Genomic DNA, 14,196 nt, shown 5'->3' with positions numbered 1-14,196 from the left:
AGCTGCTTTCTTAGTTTTCTTACAATTCAACCAGATAGAACAGAACAGTTAGGGAGGTAGGGAGAGATCTCTCTTGAGGTGACCCCAAGCAAATGTCAGACAAAATTCTGCCCTTGGAAACCTCCCTTTGACATGTGCAAAGCTCTTGCTTAGACTTGCTCCCGTGGAGACAAAGGTCACTGCTGAATCTTGTGTACCATACTGGGGTGCATCTGTGGGGAGGAACATGACCTAAGGTGACCAACTAGGGATTCCATTCCGTCTACATCACATTCAGTATAAAGCTGAGGGATCACCAAGGTCAAACCTCTTCTTCGATGGCTCATGTCTGAGGAAGAGTCTGTCTGTTCTGCCTTTGATCCTGATCCGTGTGTTCCTGAATCCAGCTCCAGAATCCTGCGCCTGAATCCTGTTCCCATCTTCTGCAGGGACAAAGTGCCAGTGCCTGCCCTCAGCATCAGTGATGTCATTGCCATCAGGGACTGGGTTCTGCATTAGTTTCTGTCTATTTATTTCTGTTTCACTTTATTGTTGCTGTTTTCATTGAAGCTGTTTTAGCTTCTTTCCCAACCAATCAGCCTCTCTCTTATCCTTTTCTCTTCCTTTTCAGAAAGGAGAGGGATTAGCAGAAAGAGTCTGTCAATTGTGTGGGGCTTACCCAGCTTTAACCTGTGACAGTGTCAGACCTTCTCCATACAGACAAGAACCTCTTTTTAGTACGTTTCCCACTTCTTCCTTTTTCTTTTGACTCAACAAGGCTGGCAATAGCTGGAGGGTGTGGGGGAAAGGGGAGAAAGAAGGCAAAAAAGCAGAGTTCTATTTAATAAAAATAGTGTGAATATTCAAAGATGGTTCTCTGGGAATGAATCAGTGTGGTTCCTGATGCATACTGCTGAGGAGAGATGGCAGGCTATGACAAACACAGTCTCAAGAAGACAGCACACTTTTTCCTAGAAATAAAATTGGGATGCTTTGGGAATGCATGTTAGACAAGATTAAGTGTGGAAAAGATAAGAGCTCTGATTAATTAAGAGAGAACACAAAGTACTGTGAGCGAGCCACCAGAAGCAACCTTTCTTTGGCAAGGTAAGTGGTGAGAGATGTTTGCAAGCTATGGCAGCTGCATATCAGTCTCTGGAGGCTGGTTTTAAAGGGAAGAAACTCTCTGCTGCATGTGGAAAAAGGTCTTTGAGACACCAAAACCTAACAAAAGACTTGTTGCTATGCAAAATGATGAGGCAAACATAAGCCAATAACTCTATTTTTGGCACAGATTTTTCCTTCTTTTATTCTTAGAAGCCCATTTTAAAGCCCTGCTACTGTTTTGAAGATTTCCTCCATCTGAAGTGCAGCAATAACTATACTCTTTGCTGAACTTGCAGGGACTAGTGAGCATAAATCCAACAATATTCAGGTGGTTCTCAGGTACCACAAGCGATGGTAGCCATAAAATTACCTCCTTAGAGAGAAGGTGTCTGGATAAAAACAGTAATTGGAAGACAGAAGTCAGAAAGGCCTTTTTCCTGGGTAAGGTATAATTAGAAACAGTATGCTTCTGAGATTATAAAGCTATGTGAAATCATGTCATTACCATATAATTACAATGGCAGACATGACAGATTTCTCTACACCAGATGTCTACTAAAGCAGTTCCCTCCCTTCTTGTGTGCAATTTCTTGCAGAATATATATATCTCTGAATGATATTTGTGATTATATTTCACAGTAGAGTGAGGAACTGCTTCTTCTTCCAGTTGCATCTCCCCCAAACATGTTGCCTGTGTAGTGATTATTATTAAAATAAAGACAGTTTAAGATATTTCATAGAATGGTTTAAATTGGAAGGGACCTCAAAGATCATCCACAACCTCCCTGGGCAACCTGTGCCAGTGTTTCACCACCCTCACTGTAAAGAACTTCTTCCTAACATCTAGTTTGAATCCAGTTTAAACCCATTAGCCCTTGTCCTGTCATTACAAGACCTTGTAAATAGCCCCTCCCCAGCCCTCCTGTAGACTCCCTTCAGATACTTGAGTTGTGCCTTTCTGTTTCTCCAAAAAGCATCAGGCCAATGGATCTGCTGTGTTTCAAACTTACTGCATGTTTGAAGAACAGGACAGTCATGCAGGCGCCCATTAGGAGTGTCAAATGTCATGGCAGCCTAAGCTGAAGGTCACAGGACTGACTGTGGAGGTCATTCAGCATCCTACAGTGCTGGGCACAGCAATATGGATCTGCAATCTCTCAGTAGATGGGAACTCAGCAGAGTGATTACTTCGTTAGTCAAGTCAAAGTGAACAATTTGTTTCTTCCAGTGAAGCTGTGTGAAGAAGGAAAGGGAAATGAGATGTGACTTCAGTCTTACTCCTTGTCCATTTCTCTATGGTCTCCAAAAGGCCCCTTTATCACCATCTAACACCATTCCCATTAAAGTTAATAGCAACTGGCCAAGAAACAACATGTACCCCCCAGAAAAAGAGTTACTCAAACCCATCAGTGCATCTTGGGTTTGGCTCTGTAGCAGTATCACAGTATCACAGTATCACAGTATCACCAAGGTTGGAAGAGACCTCACAGATCATCAAGTCCAACCCTTTACCACAGTGCCCAAGGCTAGACCATGGCACCAAGTGCCACATCCAACCTTGCCTTGAACTGCCCCAGGGACGACGACTCCACCACCTCCCCAGGCAGCCCATTCCAGTGCCCAATGACTCTCTCAGTGAAGAACTTTCTCCTCACCTCGAGCCGAAATTTCCCCTGGCGCAGCCTGAGGCTGTGTCCCCTTGTTCTGGAGCTGGCCACCTGAGAGAAGAGAGCAACCTCCTCCTGGCCACAACCACCCTTCAGGTAGTTGTAGACGGCAATAAGGTCACCCCTGAGCCTCCTCTTCTCCAGGCTAAACAACCCCAGCTCCCTCAGCCTCTCCTCGTAGGGCTTGTTATTAGCTCTTATTTCATCCCCTGCTGGAAACACAGCCGACAGTATCTGTGCCTCAAAGACCTCCAGGCATGACAGAGATGCTTTAGAGTCCAAACCCACCAAATCTGGGGGTTTTTAGATATACCAAATTTGTGGAGTAGTCTTGAGTCACACCCTGAGGTGGTGAGCAACATCTGAGTAAGGACATAGGCTTTTCTCCAGGATGATGTGATGGCATCTCCAACAGGATGGCACTAACCATACAACCTTCTTCAAGTCCCATGGTGGACATAAGGGACAATGACTCAGTGGGCATAGGATAACATCACCTATCATAAAGAAGGATGGAGAGCAGAAAAGCAAAAGACATGAAGATCAGGACTTTCACCTAATTTATCTCCAGACTGAGTTATTTTCTTTACTGCTGCCAAACACATTCGTTTAGCATTTGCTCATTTTGCTTTTAGATGAATTAGATTCAATCTTCCATAGCAACCCTTTGGGGAAAATAGAAAATGAAGCAAGCTCCAATCATACTGGAAAAAAATCATTATAATATGATTTAAAAAACAACAACAACAATCTTTAAAACACCCAAAAACTAGAACAAAACACAAAACCCACCACAGCACACTGAAAACTTCTTTTGCATCAGGTTTGAATGATGAATTCTGGTCTTTACAAACTGTCAGGCACAAAACACACAAAGACCCTACTGCCAGCAATGACTTCAAGCTGGCTGCTTCATGATATTCCCAGTTATGTCACTGGTGTACTGGCTGTTCAGCACTGATGAAAACTGAATTGAGCTTGGGGAATAAATCTAAGATGTTTTACATTCTTCTGATAACCAAAGGTTAATGCGATACCTTGTTCTTTCCGAGTTCATGCAACTTTCATTCTTGGCTGCAGTGCTTTTGGCCAAGCATTTCAGAAGTGCTAAGTGCTCATTTAGGCTGCTAAAACTGAAACAGCCTGAATTTCAGACCTGTTGAAAAACGGGAGCTCCCACTGGGAGTCACAACTGCACTTGCAAAGATATCTTCGTGTAGCCAGTGGTGGTTTAGAAATAAACCCCCTGTTTTTTTGGACTCCTGGGTAGAATCTGAGATAAGCCTCATCTCCCAGTCTACATGGGGGTCTCCTGGAGTCTGATGCCCTTTGCAAACCTCTTTCTTCTTGGCAAATGCCTCATAGCAAACATCTGATGCCTGCATGCACCAGTTTGAGTTTCTCTTCTTTGTTTGCTGTAAGCAGGAGCAAATTCTCAGAGGAAATGCCTGCAATATTTCTGAAACTAAGTATTTTTCCTCACGTCAGCAAATACCTCTATCAGAGGGTATTCCATGGGGAACCCTCAGAGGGCTTCTTGTTTCTTTTCCTTTCCTGAAAGAAATCACAGAGTAACACTTAAAATTATTATGAGAAAGAAAAAAAAATGTAACAAACTTCAATACTTTTTGGGGGGAAAGAATGACTGTTGGTTTCAAAATTATTTCTCACTTGTAACGGAACTTTGACAGCTGCAGAAGGAGGGAGGGAAATAAAACTATTTAGCAGTGAAGAAAATGAAAAATACCTAAAGGACAGAAGTAAAACATCTTGGGTTTTATCTTTGTTTGCAAACATCAATCATAGCACTAGGTTCCCATTTAAGTTTGGGGTTCTTAGCAGCTTGCTTTCTGCTCAGTGAATGTGGCTGAGCACTCAAATGACATCATCAGCTTTATTTTGCCTTCTTTAGCAAAGCCCCAGGAAGCAAACCCAACACATTTGGAGGAACAAGAGATTTTGTTTGAAAAGATACAATTTTCAGAATAGATCATGCCTAACATCATCAACTGACAAAAGCATTAACATGCTTGTGAAGCTCCAGTTCACTCACTAAAATCAGTGAAGTGTTTCACAGTTGAAACTTTTCCTAGTCTTCCACTCTTTGGCAGGATAATGCTCTATTTCCATTTATTTTCTTCAAAGGTGGCATCCACTTCTTTTCTGTGTGAGTCCAGGCTGGGCTTACCATGGGGAAAAAACAGACTCAAATAACAAGAATTTGGGCTGAGCTCTACATTGTCTTTGTCCAATCCAACCCATGAAGCCTCCAACCTGAAGGGAGGCTGTAGCCAGGTGGGGGTCGGTCTCTTCTCCCAGGCAACCAGCAATAGAACAAGGGGACACAGTCTCAAGTTGTGCTGGGAGAATTATAGGCTGGATGTTAGGAGGAAGTTGTTGGCAGAGAGAGTGATTGGCATTGGAATGGGCTGCCCAGGGAGGTGGTGGAGGCACCATCCCTGGAGGTGTTGAAGCAAAGCCTGGATGAGGCACTTAGTGCCATGGTCTAGTTGATTAGCTAGGGCTGGGTGCTAGGTTGGACTGGCTGATCTTGGAGGTCTCTTCCAACCTGATTGATTCTATGATTCTATGAATGCAGCAAACATATATTGGAACATGTTGTCCAGGTGATCAAAACGTATTAAGAAAACCAAAGGTATCCAACCTTCCAGTCCTTCACCCAGCTCATTGCCCTTGAGCTGAAATGTTCCCCACTTGCTTGACCAGATTTATGCTGCTCAGAGAAATATGAGATTGCAGCAAGACCACCCACTCCATGTCACCATCTACCTCCGTGAGTAGCTCAGTCATCCTAATTTTCACCTTCTCAGATGAAGGCTTCATATCTGAACTGGACACATCAGTAAAAGAAAAATTGGCACATCATAGAATCATTTAGGTTGGAAAATAACTTTAAGATCATCGAGTCTGACCACTAAATCATAGAATCATAGAATCAACCAGGTTGGAAGAGACCTCAAAGATCACCCAGTCCAACCTATCCCCCAGCCCTATCCAGTCAGCTAGACCATGGCACTAAGTGTCTCATCCAGTCTTTTCTTGAAGACCTCCAGGGACAGTGCCTCCATCATATCCCAGAATGTCACATCCACACATCCTTTAAATCCCTCCAGAGATGGTGAGTACTCCACTTCCATGGGCAGTCTGTTCAAGGGCTTGAAAACCCTTTTGAGAAAGAAAATTTTCCTGATGTCCAACCTAAACCTCCCCTGGTGCAACTTGAGGTAATTTCCTCTCATCCTATGTCTAGAGCATGATTCATTCTCAGACTAACACAGATCTCCTGGGGACCAGGGACGAATTGCATATCAAGCAGAGCTGTGCATTACAGAGCACATGTGGTGCTCAGGTGACTTGCACTCAACCTGCAGTTTTTTTGGAAGATGAACTCACATAAAATTCAATTCCCCTGTCAGCAGAGGAAATGACACACAGAGCCATCAAGAATTGGGCTGGATTACTTGGCCATGGGTGACAGCAGCCTATGACTAAAGCAAATACTCAAAAATGAACTGGGGCTGGCAGTGGGAGAGGAGCCAGGGAGAGGGAAGTGGCATTACCTCACTAGCTGCTGCTTGGAGTGAGCATGGGACTCGTCTGGAGCCTTTCAATAGCTGTGGGCAAGGTTTTGGCTTTTCTTGCTGAAAACACCAGGCCATTAGTCAGGAGTAGCTAACCTTGAAAAGCATATTTGCTGTCACTCCCATCTCCCCTGCGAGCCACACTCCCGCTGCTCCGAGCTTTCTCCCTTGCAGTGTTGACACTTCTTCAGATCTGTCATTAGCTCAGCTGAAGAGAAAACAGAGATGCTATTCAGGACCCAGAGCCAATGTGGGAGGTTAGGAGTGCAAATTCTCACTTTGCACTGAAAGCACGATGAGTGCTTTATGGTGGTGGTGTTCTTTCTATTCTAGGGGATGCCTTTATTCTTTCAGAAGCCATTTTCTGTCATATAAAGTACTCTTTTTAAGGTCTCTTCTATCAAAGTCATGCTCAGCTATCTTAACCTGTGACATCTTACACTCCCAAAAACTAACCCTAAGCTCAGATTTTGGGTTGGATCTCACAAATTCCTAGTTCTGCATCTGCAAGCATTTACCTTCTTGATTCTCTTTTGTATTTTAAGACTTTTGTGGTGGAATTTACATTAAGCTTTGCCACTATGAAGAGCAAAAAATCACCCAAATCCACCTTTTCCAGTAGTCAGCTTCTTGTCAGCCATTCCCCTCTGTATCTATACATTTTTGTTACGTGAGATGAACAGCAGAACTTGGCTCCATTCCAGAGGAGCACCAAGAATGAGCTGACCTTTGCAATGCTGTGAATTGTCATCTGTGTTATGCTAAGTGGAGGAGCTGAAAGCAGTTCCTACCAGGGAAAATGTGCAGCATTTTACTGAGTAGTTTTGATTTCTGTTCTTGCCTCTCAGATTTTCTAGTATTGCCATTCTTGAGACAAATTCATAGTTCAGGGAAAATAGAGAATTCCTTGAAATTGCTCCTCTCAGTGCTCTCTTCAAAGCAAACCAAGTGCAAATATAAGAAGCTCAGAAAGGACAGAAGACAAACCACTTCAGCAAAGCCAGGTCAAGTCCACTTTAGCTGCAATCATCCAATATATATATTTGCACATCTGACCTTGCAGCTCTTGCACAAAGATCTTCTTACAGCATCAGGGTTAGAAGGAAAAAAACTTCATCTAAGACATATTGAGTGCTCTGGAGAAAATCTTTCTGTTCATACAAGGGGCTGGAGAGCTGCAAGATGGACAAACCTATAGAAATATTTCTTCTTCTTTCTTTCTTTCTTTTAGCAATAGATTACCTGGAATGGTTATCATAGCAAAAGTAATGAGGCTTTGGGGATAGGATCTATGAGTGTTAATGGATAACATCAAAGGCATAAGTCTAAAAGAAAAATGAGAAACTCAGTAGGTGAAGATGGTTTAGTCTGGAGAGCTGAGGCACAGGAACAGCCCACATGTTATCTGGTTTCAGATCAGATGGCAAAATCCAGTGGGATCAGTGGGAATCACTGCCCACCTCTGTTCTACAGCTATGCACCCACAGTCATCATACCACATCCATCCCAGCTAGACATTGAAGAGAGAAAATGACAATCATCAGCAAATCTTTCACCCAACACTGCCATTTGGTAGCTTATCCTCTGGTTCCCTCAGGAACCAAAGCTTGGAGTAGCTTCCACAGGAGTACTTCAGTCTCTATGAGTGAGGGAAAGAAATGCTGGCACTGGCTGGTGTTGACTGTTTGCACCCTTAACAGCTTCCAGCAGTGGAACTATCATCTCTAACAAGCTGTCAGTCTTACATCCCACGGGGACCTTTACTTCCCCCCTCCTTTCTAATAGACATATCTCTCTAAAACACCTTGATGACCATGAAGGAATCTGATCTAACAACATCCACAAACCAAGAAGTGGTTGTTCATGCAAATTGAGTACAAAATACCTCTTACTCAGTTCCTAGAGTTTCAGGGTTTCTGCATACCTCTATAGGTGGATATATTCTGCTTTCCTCATCCAAAACCTGAAGCTATTTTAGAAGTATTTGCGGCAAATTCAGAGTGATTTTTGCTTTCTGAAAGCTTCGCCCACAAAGAAGTGCTGAGAGACATAGTGGCACGTTGAAAAGATCCTTTTTATGACTTTAAGTCGGAGAGATTGTAAACACCAAGTTATATTTTCCCCATACTATCCATTTTTGAACGCTTGAGTCTCTTCCAGACTACTTTACTCATAATTGCTGCTCTCTTAGCCGAGTGGCTATAGTAAAAGTGACTGTTTACTGAGTGACGAACACACACATACACAAACCTCCTCATTTCACAGATGTTTTCAGGATGCTCTAACCTCTGATAACTCTCTGCAGACCACTGAGATGAATAATATTTGTGGATGCATTTTTGAGGTGAGCACACTGGAGAGGGTATTTGTGGCTGTGGGCTTTGCCACTCAGATGGAAAAGCATGCTTTCCTTATATCCATCATATAGGCCGTACTTTTGCACATCTGCCTTTAATTAGACCAATTTCATATCTCCTTCTGTGGGTGACAGCAAATGAATTATTCAGAAATTGGAGTTAACCTGCAAAAGACCCTATCTGGCTTCTTTTTTTTTTTTCCTCTCTTTTACAGGTTGTCCCAATGTCAAAATTCCCTCAAAATAGAATTGTTACCAAAAACCTTATTGAACCTCAACGTGGAGCAACTGTCACAGCATCAGGGACTGATTTGAGCTGCATTTTTATGCCATGTACCAATTTGCACGAACAGTGTAACCAATTCTTGTGTTAAGGAGCAGCACTGAAATCAGGAGAGGTTTGCAGATCAAAATCTGATCCAGTTAGTTCAGAAAGACCATGTGAACATTAAGACACGAGTCACTTGGAGAGGGGACACGCAGTCATGTGAGGGCTGGAATCCCTAAGCTGTAATGAGAGGCAGAGAGAGTTGGAATTTTTCAGCTGGAGCAGAGAAGGTTCCAGGAAGACCTTCTTGTGGCTTTTCAGTATTTAAAGAGGTCAGTCAGAAAGATAGGGACAGACTTTTTATCAGGGCCTCTTGTGGCAGGACAAAGGGTGATGGTTTTAAATTAAAAGAGGAAGATTCTGATTCAATAGAAAGAATAAATTTTTTACACCAAGGGTGGTGAGACACTGGCACAGGCTGCCCAGAGGGATGGTAGATGCCTCATCCCTGAAACCATTCCAGATCAGGTTGTCTGGGGCTCTGAGCAACCTGATCTAGCTGAAGATGTTCCTGTTGGCTGCAAGGGATTGGAATATATGCTTTAAAGGTCCCTTCCAACCCAAACCATCATACCATTCTATGATAACACACTCAGACTCCCAGTAATGCAACTATGTTTTCCACTGCCATGTGCATAACCTCATCTCTGTCTTTCTGTTTGTTTGGGTTTTTTCCCCCAGATATTTTAGAAGGAGAAGGGAGAAACCAGCTTTAAATCCTGGAGGAGCTCTCAAACCCAGGCTTCACTTCTGACTTCAGCTTTGTTTAGAGCATTACGTGGGTTTGTTATTCCATCGTCCCCTGATGAAATAGGTCAGTGTGGCCTCTTTAGTTAAAAGCTGCTTGCCAATTATTCTTTGCTCCAGGCCAAAACTCTGAATAAAAGCACCAATGAAATATTAGCACAGGGAAAAGTCTTTTTCTTGCTCTTATTTATCCAGTAACACTTCAGGAACAGATGCTTCTAGAGTAGGTGCTGCTCAGAAATGCAGCAAGAAACAGTCTCTGCTTGAAATACATAGAAGAGATTCACAGGATTATTTGAGTTGGGAAAAAATCCTTAAATCAGGAAGTCCAACCATTAACCCCACATCACTATGCTCACTAAACCATGCTCTCATAAATAGATTTTTCTCTTTACACTTCCAATCATAGAATCAACCAGGTTGGAAGAGACCTCCAAGATCATCCAGTCCAATCTAGCACCCAGCCCTATCCAGTCAACTAGACCATGGCACTAAGTGACTCATCCAGGCTTTGCTTGAATACCTCCAGGGATGATGACTCCACCACTTGCCTGTTCCAAAGCCTGACCACTCTTTCAGTAAGGAAATTCTTGCTAATACCCAATCTAAGCCTCCCATGGTGCAGCTTGAGCTAAGAGATATGAAGGAAAACTGTCCCAGTTTGGGGCCATCAGCATAGCCAGGACTGGAGGACTGAAATGACTCTTGCCCCTTTCCAGAGGTGAGAATGAAGATAACTGTGCACTGGAGCACAAACCCTATGAGGAGAGGCTGAGGGAGCTGAGGGTGTGCAGCCTGCAGAAGAGGAGGCTCAGGGGTGACCTCATTGCTGTCTACAACTACCTGAAGGGAGGTTGTAGCCAGGTGGGGTTGGTCTCTTCTGCCAGGCAACCAGCAATAGAACAAGGGGACACAGTCTCAAGTTGTGGTGGGGGAGGTCTAGGCTGGATGTTAGGAGGAAGTTCTTCCCAGAGAGAGTGATTGGCATTGGAATGGGCTGCCCAGGGAGGTGGTGGAGTCACCATCCCTGGAGGTGTTCAAGCAAAGCCTGGATGAGGCACTTAGTGCCATGGTCTAGTTGACTGGCTAGAGCTGGGTGCTAGGTTGGACTGGATGATCTTGGAGGTCTCTTCCAACCTAAGCCATTCCATGATTCTAAGACAGAATAGAATAACAACATTACAATATCCTGGGATGAGCAGGTTCATCCCCCTGGGATGGGCCTCTGTCCCTATGGTTTTGTTAAGAGGAACCTGGACTTCCTCAAACTACCACGAAAACTGAGGAATGAGAAAAGAGTCCCTATCTGCTCAGTCCCACACGCATGTCTTTCCCACTGGATCATACCACTGTGCTATAAAGTGCACCTGAATCTCCTATCTCACATTTCTTTGGCTCATTTTTCTACTTCAAAGGGTATGCAAGGCTAACTACTCTTTGGAATGTTTGGTTTTTTTTTTTAAGTAGTATCAATGCCAACACATCCAAAAGACAGCAGCCTCCTTGAATGAATTCCTCTTGGCCTGGAAATGTTTGTATTTTAATCTACAAAGCAGAGATTAGACAAAAAGAGCTGTAATGTTGCTTAGGCAGCAATTTAATTGTACTTTAATGTAAAGAAGAGTGCAATTTGTTACTTTTTGTGACTCTAAAGGGGAATGGGTACATTACTTTACCAAACTGGGTTATTCTAGTTGCATAGGTCTAGTTGACTGGATAGGGCTGGGTGATAGGTTGGACTGGATGATCTTGGAGGTCTCTTCCAACCTGGTTGATTCTATGAAATTCTATGAAAATTGGCCATTACTCAAGCCAAGAGCAGTTGGATGTACTGAATAACGAAGTCCACATCATCAACAATTATTTTTATGTCTGTGTTGGTAGAATTCAGATCACTACACATCATTAACATCTCTGGACAACTAGATTCAGGCTACTGGCTAGCTTAATCCAGTGAGAAATTACCAAATCTGGGGGGAAACTCCTTCTCTTATCTATTAAGCACATAGATGAACACCAGCACTACTGAAAACAGCTTGCCCAAAGCAGGATTATTCTGGATTTACCATAATTCTGAACAGAATCCAACCCTATTAAACCACAGAATCACAAAATGAGAGGGATTGGAAAGGATCTCTGGAGATCATCTAGTCCAATCCCCACCCCTGCTAGAGCAGGGTCACCCAGAGCAGGTCGCTCAGGATCACAATATCCAGGTGGGTTTGGAATCTCTCCAGAGAAGGAGAATTCACAATCTCTCTGGGGAGCCTCCTCCAGGACTCTGGTACCTGAAGTAAAGAAGTTTTCCTCATGGTCACTTACTTGGTGCCATGATCTAGCCTTGAGCTCTGTGGTAAAGGGTTGGACTTGATGATCTGTGAGGTCTCTTCCAACCCTGATGATACTGTGATACTGTGATATATTAAAGATTAAGACAGAGCAGTGCTGGGAGATAAAGCTACAAATAAATATCTGCAAGGTGGCAGAAGTGGAGAAGACATCTTCCCACCACTGACCAGCATTGATGTGGCAGGAACACCTTTATTTGGACACTTGGCAGGCTCACTTTGGTGGTGAGTACTCTTTCTGCTGGGTAGGTTTCTTTCAGCTACCTCTATTTGAGCCCTAAATATTATTAATGACTTGACTTGGTGATCTTAGAGGTCTCTTCCAACCTAAATCATTCTATTTTTAGACTTTTTTTAATGAGCATCTTGTTGCAAAGGCATTGTCCTTAGAGCAGCATTCACTACGAGAAGAACATATATTATGCTCACTAGGTTGTAGCCAGCCCTTTGTATGCAGTCATATGGAGTCCTAAATATTATTAATGTCTTGACTTGGTGATCTTAGAGGTCTCTTCCAACCTAAATGATTCTATGAGTCTATTTTTAGACTTTTTCTGAGCATCTTGTTGTAAAGGCATTGTACTTAGAGCAGCATTCACCCACAAGAATAGCATACATTACACTCACTAGGCTGTAGCCAGGCCAACCTTGTATGCAGTCATATGAAGTCCTAGATATTATTAATGACTTGGTGATCTTAGTGGTCTCTTCCAACCTAAATGATTCTATTTTTAGACTTTTTTTCTGAGCATCTTGTTGTAAGGGCATTGTACTTAGAGCAGCATTCACCCACAAGAATAACTTACATTACATTCATTAGGTTAACACTACAACTTCCTAGTTCTGATATATTTAAAGTGAGATTTGTTATTGGACCTTACATTTTTAGCAGGACAATCCTTAATCTTCGGCTGTGGTTTATTCTGTGATTTATTCATTCAATCCATCCAGAACATAAAGAAATCATGCTTGCAATAATGCAAGAGGCAAACATACAAAGAAGAAAAGATGAGAACCACCCAAAGTGCAGCTTTCACACCTTGTTTGCCACTAGTTTTCACTAGCAAAGTGACAGCATTTGGGATAGGTACCCTGAAATGCTGCTGAAGGTGGCAAACATTCCTGGTGCAAACACACTTTACAACATGTTGCCCACCAGGTATCAGTCTGGCCTGGCTAATTTAACAAGATCCACTTTTAGCAACTTGATCAAACAGCAAAAGATTGATCTGATGCTCAGACTTCCCTCTTACTCAAGATGGCAGCAGAGATATTATGAGTCACTTAACAGAGCTGGCTCCTCCATCTATTTGCTACACCTTTAGGGCTGTTCTCCAGTCACTGGAAACAGATTCATTTGGAATTGGAACAAGGCAGAATCTAATAGAAAATAAAACAAGAGAGTCAGATGTTTCCAGATGTTACTTACTGTGTCCTGTTGCTCCTGGCCATCTCCATTTCTTTCCACAGAGGAACACATGATGTTTGCACAGCCTCATTAGAGAAATGACTGGTCTCCAGGTTGCAGTATCAGGGAGACAAACTGGAGGAGTATCCTGGAAAAGAAGAAATGAGTGATGTGAAACAGATGTTTACTGTAATTGCTTACTGCAGATGCAGCCCAGTAACTAATCCACCTGCTATCCTCCCACAGAGATAATTACTCACCCCATGATCCCAGCCAGCTGAATATATGTTTTTCCATGCTTCATTATACCCATCTTCACTTTGCCCAACAGTACACCAAAGTTCTGCACCAGTGCAGTGATTTTATAACCAGCTATAGAATCATAGAATCTTGTGGGTGAATGCTGCTCTAAGTATAATGCCTTTCATAGAATCATAGACTCAACCAGGTTGGAAGAGACCTCCAAGATCATCCAGTCCAACCTAGCACCCAGCCCTATCCAGTCAACCAGACCATGGCACTAAGTGCCTCATCCAGGCTTTTCTTGAACACCTCCAGGGATGGTGACTCCACCACCTCCCTGGGCAGCTCATTCCAATGGGAAATCACTCTCTCTGTGAAGAACTTCCTCCTGCATCTTTGTGTGTGGTTAGA

At 43.1% G+C, this 14,196-nt stretch overlaps 1 long non-coding RNA gene across 1 annotated transcript; it reads right to left on the bottom strand.

The window, feature by feature from the left end:
• Positions 1 to 3,522: 3,522 nt before the first annotated feature.
• LOC135184200 (uncharacterized) lies at positions 3,523 to 13,655 on the bottom strand. Its single transcript, XR_010305901.1, has 3 exons — positions 13,564 to 13,655; positions 6,452 to 6,563; positions 3,523 to 4,307 (listed from the first exon to the last, which is right to left on the bottom strand). It is a non-coding gene; the product is annotated as an uncharacterized LOC135184200 (long non-coding RNA).
• Positions 13,656 to 14,196: the final 541 nt, after the last annotated feature.

The sequence above is a fragment of the Pogoniulus pusillus genome, chromosome 20 (assembly GCF_015220805.1).
Source record: "Pogoniulus pusillus isolate bPogPus1 chromosome 20, bPogPus1.pri, whole genome shotgun sequence".
Lineage (NCBI taxonomy): Eukaryota > Metazoa > Chordata > Aves > Piciformes > Lybiidae > Pogoniulus > Pogoniulus pusillus.
Note: the sequence above shows the minus strand (reverse complement) of the source record. Positions and strands in the feature narration are given on the sequence as shown.